The sequence below is a fragment of the Macaca mulatta genome, chromosome 1 (assembly GCF_049350105.2).
Source record: "Macaca mulatta isolate MMU2019108-1 chromosome 1, T2T-MMU8v2.0, whole genome shotgun sequence".
In the NCBI taxonomy this organism is placed as follows: domain Eukaryota; kingdom Metazoa; phylum Chordata; class Mammalia; order Primates; family Cercopithecidae; genus Macaca; species Macaca mulatta.
This window is the reverse complement of record NC_133406.1, coordinates 30,840,294-30,854,713: the sequence shown is the minus strand read 5'-3', so window position 1 is coordinate 30,854,713 and position 14,420 is coordinate 30,840,294. Positions and strand designations below refer to the sequence as shown.

Below are 14,420 nucleotides of genomic sequence, written 5' to 3'. Positions count from 1 at the left end.
AGTAATAATTAATACCCTGGAGAAGGAATGCATTCCTGGGGGGAGGTCTATAAATGGCTGCTCTGGGAGTGTCTGTCTTATGCGGTTAAGATAAAGACTGAAATATGCCCTTGTCTCCTGCAGTACCCTCAGGCTTATTAGGGTGGGGAAAAAACTCCACCCTGGTAAATTTGTGATCACACTGGTTCTCTGCTCTTGAACCTTGTTTTCTGTTGTTTAAGATGTTTATCAAGACAATACGTGCACAGCTGAATATAGACCCTTATCAGTACTTCTGATTTTGCCCTTGTCCTGTTTCCTCAGAAGCATGTGATCTTCATTCTGCCTTTTGCCCTTTGAAGCATATGATCTTTGTGACATACTCCCTGTTTGTACACCCCCTACTCTTTTAAAATCCTTCATAAAAACTTGCTGGTTTTGTGGCTCAGGTGGGCATCACGGTCCTACTGATATGTGATGTCACCCCCAGAGGCCCAGCTGCAAAATTCCTCTTTGTACTCTTTCTCTTTATTTCTCAGCCAGCTGACACTTTTGGAAAATAGAACCTACATTGAAATATTGGGGGCAGGTTCCCCTGATACCTGTTAACAAAGGCTTTGTTTGTTATAAACTCTCAAAATTGCTTTTCTAAATAGAACATGAATGTATTGATGCTAAGATAAAACTAGTAATTTAGTATTTAACTTATTTGCCATTCTCATGCTTACATAGAAATTAAGCCCAAGAAGACTGAATTTCCTCATGGTATATGAGAAGATACTCCAAGAGTGCTAATGGACATGTTCACCACATATTAGAGGAATTCCTTTATATGGCCCTCTTAGAACTGATCAAGATAGAGTTCTAGGATTGTATCCAGATATCCAGCATGAATTGTTATAGCTACCTAGCCACTAGGCATGTCAAATCTTTCTATAGTTAGAGCTTTTAATTTAGGATCCTTAAATAGATTTTGGAGTATTTGTGAATCTCCAGAAATTATATGTAAACTTTTGCTTTTGGGGCCAGTTTTCTGATGAGTAGGTTTGTAGCTTAATCAAATTCACAACAGTGAGTCCGTAGACCCAAGGAAAGTAAGAATCAGTCCTCTGGTCACATGGTAAATATGTGTCTCAACCATCCTTTTAACAATTAAACTTTTGTTATCTATTTGTTTGGAAAAGAAAGTGGTACCTATGCATTCTGTTTTTTTGAGATGGAGTCTTGCTCTGTCACCCAGGCTAGAGTGCAGTGGTGCGATCTTGGCTCACTGCAACCTCTGCCTTCCAGGTTCAAGCGATTCTCCTGTCTCAGCCTCCTGAGTAGCTGGGGTTACAGGCACATGCCACCACGCCCAGCTAATTTTTGTATTTTTAGTAGAGATGGTGTTTCACCATGTTGGCCATTCTGGTCTTGAAGTCCTGACTTCAGATGATCCTCCCACCTATAAGTTGTTGGTCATACTCATGAAGAAGGGTGGCTCAGTGATGTGTGACAAAAGGGCAGAAAGGCGGGGTCTCTACAGCATAGCTCTGCTGCTTCTCTGTCATCCCAAGCAATTCTGCTCTGGCCCAAATTTGTAGACTCACTCAGCAGATCAAAACCCCTGCAGTAATCTGGACCCACCTATTTTAAAAGGCAGTTTAACAAACATCTGGTGTTATTCAAGCATGCTTTTAAGGGGATTTCACCTCCCACTTCCTCCTTCACAAGAAGTTATCAAATTATTCCTTGTAACCACATTCAGTAAGCTGCACGAGATGAGTTCTAGTACACATAATTTTCTTCATCTCTCTATCTTTCCAGAACTGTTGCCCCATGGTTAGTTTGGCTAATCCCTTCACTTTCTCTGCTCATTTTCCATCACAGGGCTGTTCAGGCACCTCATCTCAGCAGCCCGTCTGAAATGCTCCCTTTGCCTATCAGCAATGCATAGTGTAGGTATGTGTTGCCTCACACCTTTTCTTGCAGCCTTGTTCTTGCTCACATGATGACTTTAATAATTTATGTGGGTTATTACTTCCCTTCCACCCCCTAATTTCTCACAAATGGGTTCCTTGCCCACCCAGTGAGTCCTGTCCTGAAGTTTCTTTTCCACAAAGGGCCCCTCAGTTTAGCTTCTTGTTTAAGTTCTTCTCTATTTCTTTGGACATCTTCCTGTTTCTGTCACTTGCAGTACCATAGCTAAGTCTGCTATCCCCAGCTATCCACCTTTTGTAATTCAACAGTAAAAGCCAAGGTCATGAAAGCAACAAGCTGGTTGGATCTTTACAGCTAGTCTCAGGATTTCTAGCTCTCTTTGGTAAATATAGATCAAGCATGGTAAGTGGAATTAACCATATCCCTTTTGAAGGCAGTCCTTGTTCTTCAAAATTGTCATATTTATTTTAACAACATGCTTAGCTATTGCAACCCACATGTCGTGGGAGGAAACATTTGAAAGGCTTTTCTGCCACAGTCAGCAGTGACTTGTCAGACAAACAACTTCTGAGGTACAAATTTGGTCCTGACAGCTCTCATTCCATTAGGCACAGTCCAGGAGAATGGGAAGCCAGGAGATTTCCGAGAAAAGGTGTCTGTTTCATGGGCATATATTCTTCACCTGTCAATAGACACTTTTAAAAAAGCCTCCAAACAAAGGAGATGGATATAGTTCTCTCTCCAACGGTAGAATCTGAACTGAGTCTGTGTTATCAGCTGGCTAGTTGGAATGGGGAGAGGCCAAGGGTAATGACTGGCAGTATGGCTGCTGGCCTGTGTGGCCATCATAGCCAGGGTGGACAATATGATAATAGATATTGACCCTATGGTCATATAATCTGATCAATGTCCTTAGATCAACAAGCTTCTCACTATGTTTTGTATAAAATACTGGTGTGCAGAGAACAAGATGTTGACTTCTTAATCCTTTGAGCCCAGGCAGGACCTGGAGCATCAGGGAACATGTGGGCTGCTCACCTTTGGCCTCAAGTAGCCTCTCCCATTTGCCCCAATGTGCAGTACAAATAACATCACTTTCTCTATGTGTCCTGAAATGGAAAGATTGGAAACACTATCTTAGCAGACCTGCCCTTAAAGGCCAGTGGTTTAAGAAAGTATAAGGTTTAGGATAGATAGAGCATCCTAAGAAGGAAACATGACGGAAAATAAACATGAGAAGGAAACATGAAGGAAAATAATCCTGGAAAAGTGTAATCCAATATGCTGAAATATGTGAAAATAGTAAGGAGAGGAAGGAGAATGCCATTGGATGGCCAAGGAAGTCAGCGATGTAGTTTTTTTATGTTTTTTTTTCCAACTGGTAAAAAGAAAGTCCTTGAATTTTCCTTTTTTCTGTTTTTTTTTTTTTTTTTTTTTTTTTTTTTTTTTAATTTAAAACTCTTTGACTCTCTGACTAGCATTTGTTTATGGTTGTTTAAGAACTGTGTTTTAAAATCTTTTTATTCCAAACACCTAACACAGGGTCTATCACATACAAGTATTTATTGATCAAATGTTTGTTGAAATGACCAGGCATGAAGTGATTGCAAAAGAAGAAACTCATTCATTCATTCAACTCAGCAAACATTTAAACATTTTCTAGTTACTACTATGGGCTAAGCTTTGGACATTCAAATGAGTGAGAAATACCATAGTTTTCAAGGAATTCATAGTTTAGAAGAGAAGAGAAGGCATATTGATAATAAATTATTACATATGGCATAACAGAGGCTGCACAAGATAAAGTTAAGTACCAAGAAGGGATAATCAATTTTATCCTAGAGAGTGGTTAGGAAACCAGAGGAATGCTTTAATTGAGTTTAGTTTTAAAGGTTGATTGAAATGTAATATACATGTATAGTAAATGTACCACTTAATAAAATTTGACAAGTTGAACATACCATGTAAGCCAGGTGCCTAGAAAGATCCCTTATTTTTCTCCCTAGTTACTGTCCATCAAAAGTAAGACCTATCTGACTTTAAACAGCATATAGCAGTGATGCCTGCAACTAGTGCCTTGTATAACAGGAATGGCACAATATGTATACTTTTCTGTCTGGCTTCTTTCGACAAACATTATGTCTGTGATATTCATCTATATTATTAGATATGAGTAAAGATCAGTCTCATTGTATGATATTCCATTGTCAGAATATGCATGCATTCATTCCTCCATACCTACTGTTTGGTGGACATTTTTAGTTTCTGACTGTTACAAATAGTTCTGCTATGAAATTCTAGTACATGTGCTTTAATGAATGTATGTATGCATTTTTGTTGAATGTATACCCAGGAGTGCAATTGTTTGTTCTTATGGTATATTAAGATGTATAGATACTTCCAAATAGTTTTCCAAAGTGGTCGTACTAACTTACACTCCCAGTCGCAGTCTATGAGGGTTCTGGTTGCTCCATTTCCTTGCAAACAATATTTTTTCTTTTCATTTTAGCAATTCTCATGGCACCATATTGTAGTTTAGCAGACTTTTGAGAGATGCATTCTATTTTATTAGGCAAATGGGGTAATAGAGCGAGTCCTGGGGAGGATCAAAAAAATAAGAAAGGGGGAGCATGTAGGAGTCCTCAGCAGCTCTCCTTGGAGGCACTAGGGGAAAATCTATTTCCTTTTGTTTTTCTAGCTTCAAGAGGCTGCCCAAATTCCTTGGTTCCTGACCTTATATCATTCCAACTTCCTTCCATCATCATGTCACCTTCTCTGACTCTGACTCTCCTACTTTTCTCTTGTAAGGACCCTTGTGATTACATTGGGTCCATCTGGCTAATCCAGGATAACCCCCATCTCAAAAGCCTTAACTTAATCATGTCTGCAGATTCCTTTATCATGCAAGTTGCATAGTTACAGGTTCTGGGGATTAGAACATGAACATCTTTTGGAGACCCTTTTTTAGTCTACCACGATCATGTTGTAGCCTCACCTTATCTATACCATAGTATGTGTTATTCTTATTTATGTGGGCCAGGTGCTAAGCAGAGTGGTGTGATGGAAGAGGCTGGGTACGGTGGATCCTGCCTGTAATCCTAGCACTTTGGGAGGCTGAGGTGGGCAGACCACCTGAGGTTGGGAGTTTGAGACCAGCTTGATCAGCAAGGAGAAGCCCCTTCTCTACTAAAAATACAAAAATTAGCCGGGTGTGGTGGTTTATGCCTGTAATCCCAGCTACTCGGGAGGCTGAGGCAGGAGAATTGCTTGAATCCAGGAAGCGGAGGTTGCAGTGAGCTGAGATTGTACCATTGCACTCCAGCCTGGGCAACAAGAGCAAAACTCCATCTCAACAACAACAACAACAAAAAATGCTGGTATGGAGTTAGCACACCAGGGAGTCCCAGAGCTGCTTCAGAGCTATGAGGCCTTGGACAAATCATTTAAATTCTCCTGGTTCTCGCTTTGTAGTTTGTGAAATGAGGCTATTGGACTAGGTCAGGGAAGGCAAATTCTTTCTGGGCACACTGTCAACCTTCTTCCCTCCCACACCCATGGCAGAGATTACTACTTGTTCAAGGCTCTTTCTCTTGTGATCTTGTGTCCCAGCCTAACCTTCCAAACAGCCACTACCAGATGGCATGAGATAATACTGAGATGAAATCTACTTTCTCTCCTCAAAAGAGATAATCTATGAGGCCTACATCTTAAGCTGTTAAAACAACATAGACTCCTAAAACTCAATTAACCTTATCATGGATCATCGAATGCCCAAAGTCAATTGACTTCCTTTCTATTCTATGTTTTCTTCCCCAAGTTTTCTCTAACTTATTAACTTGGCTAATCAGTATTTTATATATCTTTGCTTCTCCTCTGAAGGGAGCAGTTAGGAACAAAAAGAGAAATAATAGGCCGAATGGGTCCCCAGCTGTCTTATCATCAACCCGGTATAAATAAGAGTTGCCTACACAGAAACCCTGCACTGCCACCACAACCATGGCAATATATGTACTTATACTTACACTTGTAACTACACTTACATTTAAAAGCCCATGTCACTTTCTCCCACACACATTGATTTCTACATAGAACTTGCCTTTTCCTAATATACAGAGAACACAGCAACAAATTACACTGTTGATTGCCAGAGTCATGAGCTAGAAAGAACTCTCTCAAAAGTAATTGACAACCAGGCATGACCAGGCATGTGAAACATCTCTCTGAGGGTGAGTGTGAAACATTAACATTAAAGACATATAGCTTGGATCATGAGAAAAGCTATGAGACAGGATGTGAAGTCACTTCTACTGGAAGGAGTAAAATGCAAAGAATACTCAGGGGACTTAAGTTGAGCACAAGAATCAAAGTCAGATACTAGACCCAAAAACCAGAATAGTCAAATGATCACACTGTCTTGTGATACATGGTTTCTGGAATGCATTACGAAAAATGAAAGAGCACTTTTCTATTGAGATAACTGTCTCTTGTCAGATTCTACCTAGGTTTGCTGTAACCTGATGCTTTCAACTCTATTTGTGGTTTATAAGATTTTCCAAAGAAGAGACACTTTTTCTTCTTAATCTAATACCCCTTCACATCAAAATGGAATTTTGAGTTGCTTCATTTTATAACCACAGGACAGAGAAGATGCCTCTTCTGAGATCTGAGTTCCTCACTGGAAATTCTTGGTAGAGACAAAGATGTGTGGTGTCCTGGAATGGGTGGCTTTCCCTGAAAAGCCAGCGCATCCCTCCCCCACATTTAAGTGATTACCCTCACATAGGCCTGCCTTACTTTTCTCACAAAATGTGTCAATATCTGAAATTATTTTATTGATCTGTTTACCTTGGGAATGGCAGCCCTGTAAATGATGAATTGGGGATGCTGATCTAAGTGGCAGGCTTGTTTTCTTTGGCAAGCATAGTGGCCATAGATCAATTTTGAATTGAATGTCTTTAGACAAGCAGAAACTCTCCTGCTCAACATAATCACCACTCCCTGTATTCTCACCCTTGACTGCTTCACACATGTGAGTCCTCTGCATAGCCCAGCAAGGCATTTGAGTATGGGAAGTGTGGCTTCCCTGTAGCAGGTCTCCTGCCCTGGAATATAACTGCATGGCAGTGGGACCTCATCTGTACCCCAGCATGCATGATGGAAGGGATTCAACAAATATGTGTTCGCTGGTGTATAAAATGAGAGGTTTTATTTCTGGCTGCTTCTAACTTGTTGTACGTCAAAGAGGGGGCGTTCTGCACTTTTCATACTTTCACTTTCTCACCTGTGGGAGGTTTGAGTGGTACAATGTACATGGAGTTGAGAGGGAAATGGGTGGAGGCCCTGTTAAGATTCTTTTGGAGACACCCCTCCAGAGTCAGCACTCTCTAGACAATGAGAAACTCCCTTCTAGCCAGGCTTTTGCAAAGAACTGAGATGCTTCCTTAGACAGGAACAAAGGTTCACAAGTGTTATTGTTGTAAGTCTCCTCTCTGTGAGAAATGAGATAATGAGTCAGCCAGTATGGTGGACAAGATAATGCTCCCCCACCCCACAAAGATGTTCACATGCAAATTCCCCAACCTGTGACTTTGTTACCTTATATAGCAAAAGGGACAGGAAGAAAGTGAAAATGTGGAAGAGTTTTCACTGCTTACCTTTGTTCAGACCTGTATTGGGGAGATTAGTTTGTCAGTTAGGATAGGCTAGGTTGTAATACAATACCAAACAATTCTAAAATCTCACTGGCTTAATACAGCACAGGTTTATTTATCACTCACTGTATATGTCCAAGTTTTGCCTGGTCCTGTGGTTACATTGCACATTTCATCCAAATTTTTTATATTCATGGGTTGTTCATTGTATCTTCTTATGGTGTTAATGTTTATAAGATTTGTGGTGGTCTTTTTCATGCATGATACTAATAATTTTTGCCTTTTCTTTTTTTCTTGATCATTCTTGCTAGGGGTTTATACATCTTATTAGCTTTTTCAGAGGACTAGCTTTTGGCTTGTTGATTTTCTTTCTATTGCATGTTTATTTTGCATTTTGTTGATTTTTGTTCTTATCATTATTTTATTTCTTATATTTGATTTGGGTTTACTGTGCTTTTGTTTTTCAAGCTTTTTGAGATAGGTACTGTGTTAGTTTGTTTTCATGCTGCTGATAAAGACACACCTGAGATTGGGCAATTTACAAAAGAAAGAAATTTAATGGACTTACAGTTCTTTGTGGTTGAGGAGGCCTCACAATCATGGTGGAAGGTAAAAGGCACGTCTCATATGGTGGCAGACAAGAGGAGAGAGTGAGAACCAAGTGAAAGGGATTTCCCTAACCATCATTCTCAGCAAGCTATTGCAAGAACAGAAAACCAAACACTGCATGTTCTCACTCATGGGTGGGAATTGAACAATGAGAACACTTGGACACAGGAAGGAGAACATCACACACGTGGGGTGTGGGGAGCGGGAAGGGATAGCATTAGGAGATATACCTAATGTAAATGATGGGTTAATGGGTGCAGCACACCAACATAGTACATATGCAACAAACCTGCACATTGTGCACATGTACCCTAGAACTTAAACTATAATTAAAAAAAGGGGTTTCCCTTATAAAACCATCAGATTGCATGAGACTTTTATTCACTACCACAAGCACAGTATGGGGGAAACTGCCCCCATGATTCAGTGATCTCCCACTTGGTCCCTCCCACAACATGAGGGAATTATGGGAGCTATAATTCAAGATGAGATTTGGGTGGGGACACAGCCAGACCATATTAGGTACTTAGATTATTGATTTTATTTCTCCTTTTCTACATATTTCAAGCTCTGTTTTCTTCTAAGTTCTGCTTTAGCTGCATTCCATGAATTGGAAAATCACTGCCTTAGACTCACTCCCAAGGTTACACCTTAGGCCAGTGATTCTCAACTAGGAGTGATTTTGTCCCCTTCCCCTGCCAGGAACATTTGGCAATATCTGGAGGCATTTTTGGTTGTCACACTTGAAAGAAGGGAGCTACTGGCGTCTAGTGAGTAGAGGCTAGGTGTGCTGCTCTAAATTCTATAATGCACAGAACAACTCTTCACAAAAAAGAATTATCTGGCCCCAAATGTCAATGTTGCTGAGGTTGAGAAGCCTTGTGGGCTAGACCTACATTGCCAGTAAAAGTTGCACACCCCCTTGCCATAGTGCCCTCCATGTGACTTGTTCCTCATTCTTTCAAATTCCAGAGACGCTGTCTCTGATAACCCTGTACACATAACTTTGCATAAAATAAAATGATTTCTTTTTGCCTGCCTTCTTCCAATAGAATAGAAGCTCTGTGAATGCAGGACTTTGTCTGTTTCATTTACTTTCCTTTCCTAGTATGTAGAACAATGTTGAATGAGTTAATGCTTACTGCATGATTGAGTGCATTGCTGCATGGGAAAGAGTGTCTCATTCCCAGTGTGTGGCACTGAAAATACAGTGGTAAATAAGGAAGAGGTAGTGTAAGGTTAAATTCAAAAAGAAAAAGTTTTCCCTGGTGCCAGAAGGGAAAGAGACTGACTTATCAATTTCCTTAGAACGTTTACTTTAAATAAAAATTATATTTGTGAGTTCTCTCTGATGCTTTGAGATGTCCGTAAGCATTTTTAAAAGCTAAATAAGAGGCCTGCCAGTTTTACAACCCAGGGATCCTTTCTTCAAGGACTTGGGAACTATCTCATTGAAATGGAATCATTCAAGGAGATAGTGCCCCATCTCTCAGACTCTGGGAGAGGGTAGGAACCTAACTTCAGTAGTGCACCTGACTGCAAGTTGCTAACCTACTTCCAGTCACAAGTATGCAAAAAACTTACTTTTCCTCTGGGTAAAGTCAATTAGCAAATATAGTGGCTACATCAATTATCAGGTGGATTTAGGAGGAACTATGTATGACAAATGTTGCTGTCAAGTCATCTTACTTGAGTACTAGTTATTGTCTGTCTTGAGTACATGTGTGGAATGGGTTCCATCTTCTTGGCTGTATAAATGGATGAGATTTCTTTCTGTTTTTGCAGTTTCTTTAGTTTACCTGTGATGCACAACACATTCTGGTTTAATGATTATTCAATAATATAATGGCTTTCCTTTTCTTCTACTTTTGTGGAGAGGTTTTTCTGGGTGGGCAGGAGATTGTTTTTAATTACATTTCCCCAACAGTAGTTATTGCCATACCAGGAAGGTGGGTTAATAATTTAAAAGATGCTCCACTGCATCCTTTCTTTTGCAAACTAACACCCTCCTTATATTTTCTTTATCTCTCCCTTGGTAGTTGTTTTCAGAGCATCTGTACTGCTGAATCTTAGGGAGACTCTCATTTCCATCAGTTTCTTCCCCCTCCACACCATCTAGGAATGCTTTCACACGGTATGTAAAGTGCTATGTAACTTCAGCTTCCAGGTAGGGAACAAGCAACAATTAATACATGGATGGACTCTCCTTTTGGTCCTTCAGTGGGTTTGTTTTAGACCTCTCCTTTGTGGGAGTGGGTACAGAAATCAGAGGGATTTAGAATTTTTTCAGCTATGTGGTCCTCACTGGTTGGTACTGTGGTGTAACATTCCACAGTGGGGTATGCAGGTATTTTCCCTACAACTCCCTCTGATCTGAAGGCTTGTGTCTCTTTTCTGGATAGCATATGTATTTCTGATGATGTTTAAGCAACTGTTTTACTGAAGACCTTGCTTAAGTGTCCTAAAGCAGTGCAGAGTTGAGGGTGGGGATAAGTGAATGATCAGTGGTGACTTTGAGCTAACTCCCTCACAGTGGGTGGGGAGGGGTGGATCAGGCTTCATTTTAGGTCTTCAGGAAGGTGAGCCACATGCATAAACTTCTTCCAGTCCCACCCATTCCCTCTCATCAGCCCTCTCCTTAAATCCTCTCCAAAGTCCCTGGCCCTACCCTCAGGGTCACTCTTGCCCTTCCTTAGGGGTAATGGAATAACAGGCTCAGGTCATTCCTAGGATATACCACTCCGCTGGCTCAGGCACCAGTGGGATCGCACTGAGTCTTCCTCTATCTGGTGGCCCACTGACTCCCTTTGTCAGGGGGGCCCCGGGAATGGTAGTTGCTTTCACTTCAGTTGGATCTCTCTCTGTTGGTGACCGAGACTCTCTCCTTAACCAACCTTCAGTTATGCTTCTCCAAGTCCTCTTTTTGATTAGGCCTCACTCTTGGACTCTGTCCTTGGTCCATTAAGTCCACCTTTCAAGAATCCTGCTGGGTCAGTTTAGTGAAAATTCTTTACCCTTGCTATCTGATCAGATTCCTCATTCCCCAACCTCAATGTCTGATCATCCTAGCCTGTCTTTAGCAAGAGTCTTATCAAATCAGTTTAGCCAGAATCCTCTTTATCTTTGAGAATTTTCTCTGAATAATTTTCTGTCTACAGAGCCCCAGCCTGATTTTTGGCTGTAAATCACTTGTTGTTGTCTTCAACTCAACCTTGTTGAGTCAAGGTATATCTATACTGAGGTCTCTCTTTCTCTGTTGCAATGGTTACAGAATAAAATTAACTTCCCAGTTTTCTTTGGCATTGGCAATGCCAAAGCCAATTTTTCTCTTAAAATACTTGATGGCCAACACACTTTTCCACTGGACTAATTAATGTTTTCCAGAAAACTTATTGGTCTATCCTGTGTGAGGTGTTTGTATTATTCCTCTTATTCTTTGACCCTATTCCTTGTGAAACAGCAAAAAGACAAAAATCTTGGTTTTGTTATGCTATAGGCACATTTTCCTCTGTTCTTTTATTACAAAGGTCCTCTGCATTAACTGGAGATTACCTCTGCCTAACTTTTCGATCTACATTCAAATAATATGTTTAATTCTGATTCCCCAAATTCTCCTGTGGCAGATATGATTGAAATTTCAGTAATACTACCATGTAAATATTCAGTATTGAAACTTAGACTTGCAGATATAACAGAGAAGAACTGTTCCAATGAGAGAGGTTGCATGAACTCTTTGAGGAGAGAGATTTACTATAGATGACTTTGCCAATGATTCAATGGAAATACTTCAGTAATTGTAGAATCCCGTCTAATTGAACATTAGATGTTTGTATAACACTTCTAAAATTATTTTTATGCTGAATATAAAAAGTAATTTGGTATCTGCTTTATTCCCTCTTGTCCTCTCATAATGAACTTGGTCTCCAGATATTGAAGTTGGAGGTGTTTTCTTAGGATTATTAAAATGTCAGTACAGACTATAATATAGAAGACACTAAATGTAAGAATGATACTGAATGCACATGTGAAAGTGAGACTGATGCAAATTTTGAATCCCTGGGATTCACGGTGCAACCTTGCCACTTGCTGAACTTTGGACCAAGTGAGAAGGAAGCCAAATGATATTGCTAAAGCTCCTAGTATCCTAAGGTATCGTGCTACTTGTTTACCCATATGTTATCCCTTTACATTTTATTACCAACCATACAAAGTATGTTTTATTGTCTCATTGTTTGCAAATGAGGAGAGCCAAACTTAGAGAGTTTAAATGGTTTTCTCAAGATTTCCTATATTCAGGTGCCGATCTGGAATCTAAGATTACTTGACTTTAAAGCTCTTACACTTTCCGCCATGCCATACTGCCAACTTCAGGAGTCAAAAGTTCTTCAGGTACTATTTACTGCTGTACAATAGTGCCCTACAATGTTACTTCAGCATAGTGGGATTGTGGCCTTGCTTTGTATGGTCTTGTGCCCATATTCTATATTCCTTTGATGGGAGAGATCATGACTTATTTAGCTTCGCCTTACCAGCACTTAGCACAGGGAATGAAATTCAGGAAAAATTCAATAAAGGGCTGTTAAAATGGATGAACAAATCAGACATGGCCATCCTAAGCCTTTTAGTTTCTAGAACCTGTAGGATCATTTAAAGTTCTTTTTCTCCTTGTCCACTTTAATATTCATAAAGTTGCCAGATACTGCCATTTTACTTCAATAATGTCTCTAACACCTGTCTGTTCCTTTTCATTTCCATTGTCAATACTTCTTTTCCAGTTAGCTTCAATTAGTGTCTTTACTACTTTCATTCACTTTCCATTTCATTCCATCTAGCCATTCATTTATCCATCCGTCCATCCATCCATCCATCCTTTTATTCCTTCAACAAATGTTTTGTGAGCACTTATTAAGTACCTGAAAAACATGTTATCAGAATACAGTGTATAAGTTCCTTAAGAAAAGATTGTTCAGAGTGCCATGAGGGCATGGAAAAGGGTTACTCTTATCCAATTTGGAGAGGGATATTCAGAGAAGGCTTCTTGGAGGAAGTATCATCTGAGCCAGATCTTGAAGAATCAGTTGAGTTAGGAAGGCAAAGGGGATAGAGAAGGGAAAAATAATACCCGTAATGTCCTCTCCCTTGCTGCATCACCATATCCTTTCCCATTTCTATTTTTCTCCGTGTTCCTTGAATGCGTGTTGGGCTGTCTCCTGCCTCAGAGTCTTTGCACTTCCTTTACCCTCTGCTTATAATGGTTTCACAGATATTCACATGGCAAACTCTTCCATTTCCTTCAGGGCTTACATGTCACCTTTTCAGAAATGGCTTGTCTGACTATCCTATTTATAGTTGCAATGACTCACCTCTCTGACAGAACTCCTCATCCCCTGCTTTTGCCTAGCAAATATCATCTTCTATCATACCACATATTTATTTATTTCATTTACTCCCCTAGTTTTGATTACTGCTTTCTTCACTACCTACATGAGTGCTAGCACATAGAAATTTCAGTAGTTATTGATCATATGAATGAATGAAAAGTTGGGAGATAGGAATGCAAAGGCAAGGATGTAAGAAATTTTAAGGGAATGTAAAATTAATTCGGCCTGATTCCTTCTGAGATCCCTTATTGCACCGCCATAGAGCATTGTGGCACCTTTTCCTTAGACTCTTGCTGAATGATGACTCTATTAAGGGTAAAGAAGAATGTTTTTTTGACTTTCCTTCTCCCTTCCAGATAATGTTGCTTTGTGCTTTCACCACTACCAAACGATCACTTCTAGATTTCTCAGAAGGACTTTTCTCTTTGGCCAAGACACAGGGCTCTTCTGCAGAGCTATGGACTTCCTGGTTCCCATTTGTCATCACATTATAGACATTAGGAGTGGAGGAGAGGGAAGTTGGAATTTTTGGTTAATGGCTTCACCTTCCTTAGTGTATAGGAAGTTAGGTCATCTATTAAGAGGGAGGAGGGAGGATGAAATCTGGAACCTTTACTGATGGGATTAGGACAGGCAGTTGATAAGAGAAAATAGAGTTGTTGAACAGAATAAAGTGTTTGAGAAATGGATATGTCCATAAGATGTTTGTATTTTTTTTTTGCATAATGCATCATTAGTGTTGTGGTTTTGTTAAAAAGGAAGAATGAAAATTTATTTCCACTGTTGGGAAAATAACAAGCAAGATGTAATAACATGCTGTGATTTGCTTATGGGAAATCCTTGTTATCCTCAAATTATGTGAGCTGCTTAACCTGGGAAA

The 14,420-nt window shown here is 39.9% G+C and overlaps 1 protein-coding gene across 15 annotated transcripts in view; it reads left to right on the top strand.

Annotated features, from left to right (window-relative positions):
* The window catches only part of TNFSF4 (TNF superfamily member 4), a 289,735-nt gene that overhangs the window by 108,089 nt on the left and 167,226 nt on the right, over nt 1-14,420 (top strand). The window lies entirely within an intron of this gene.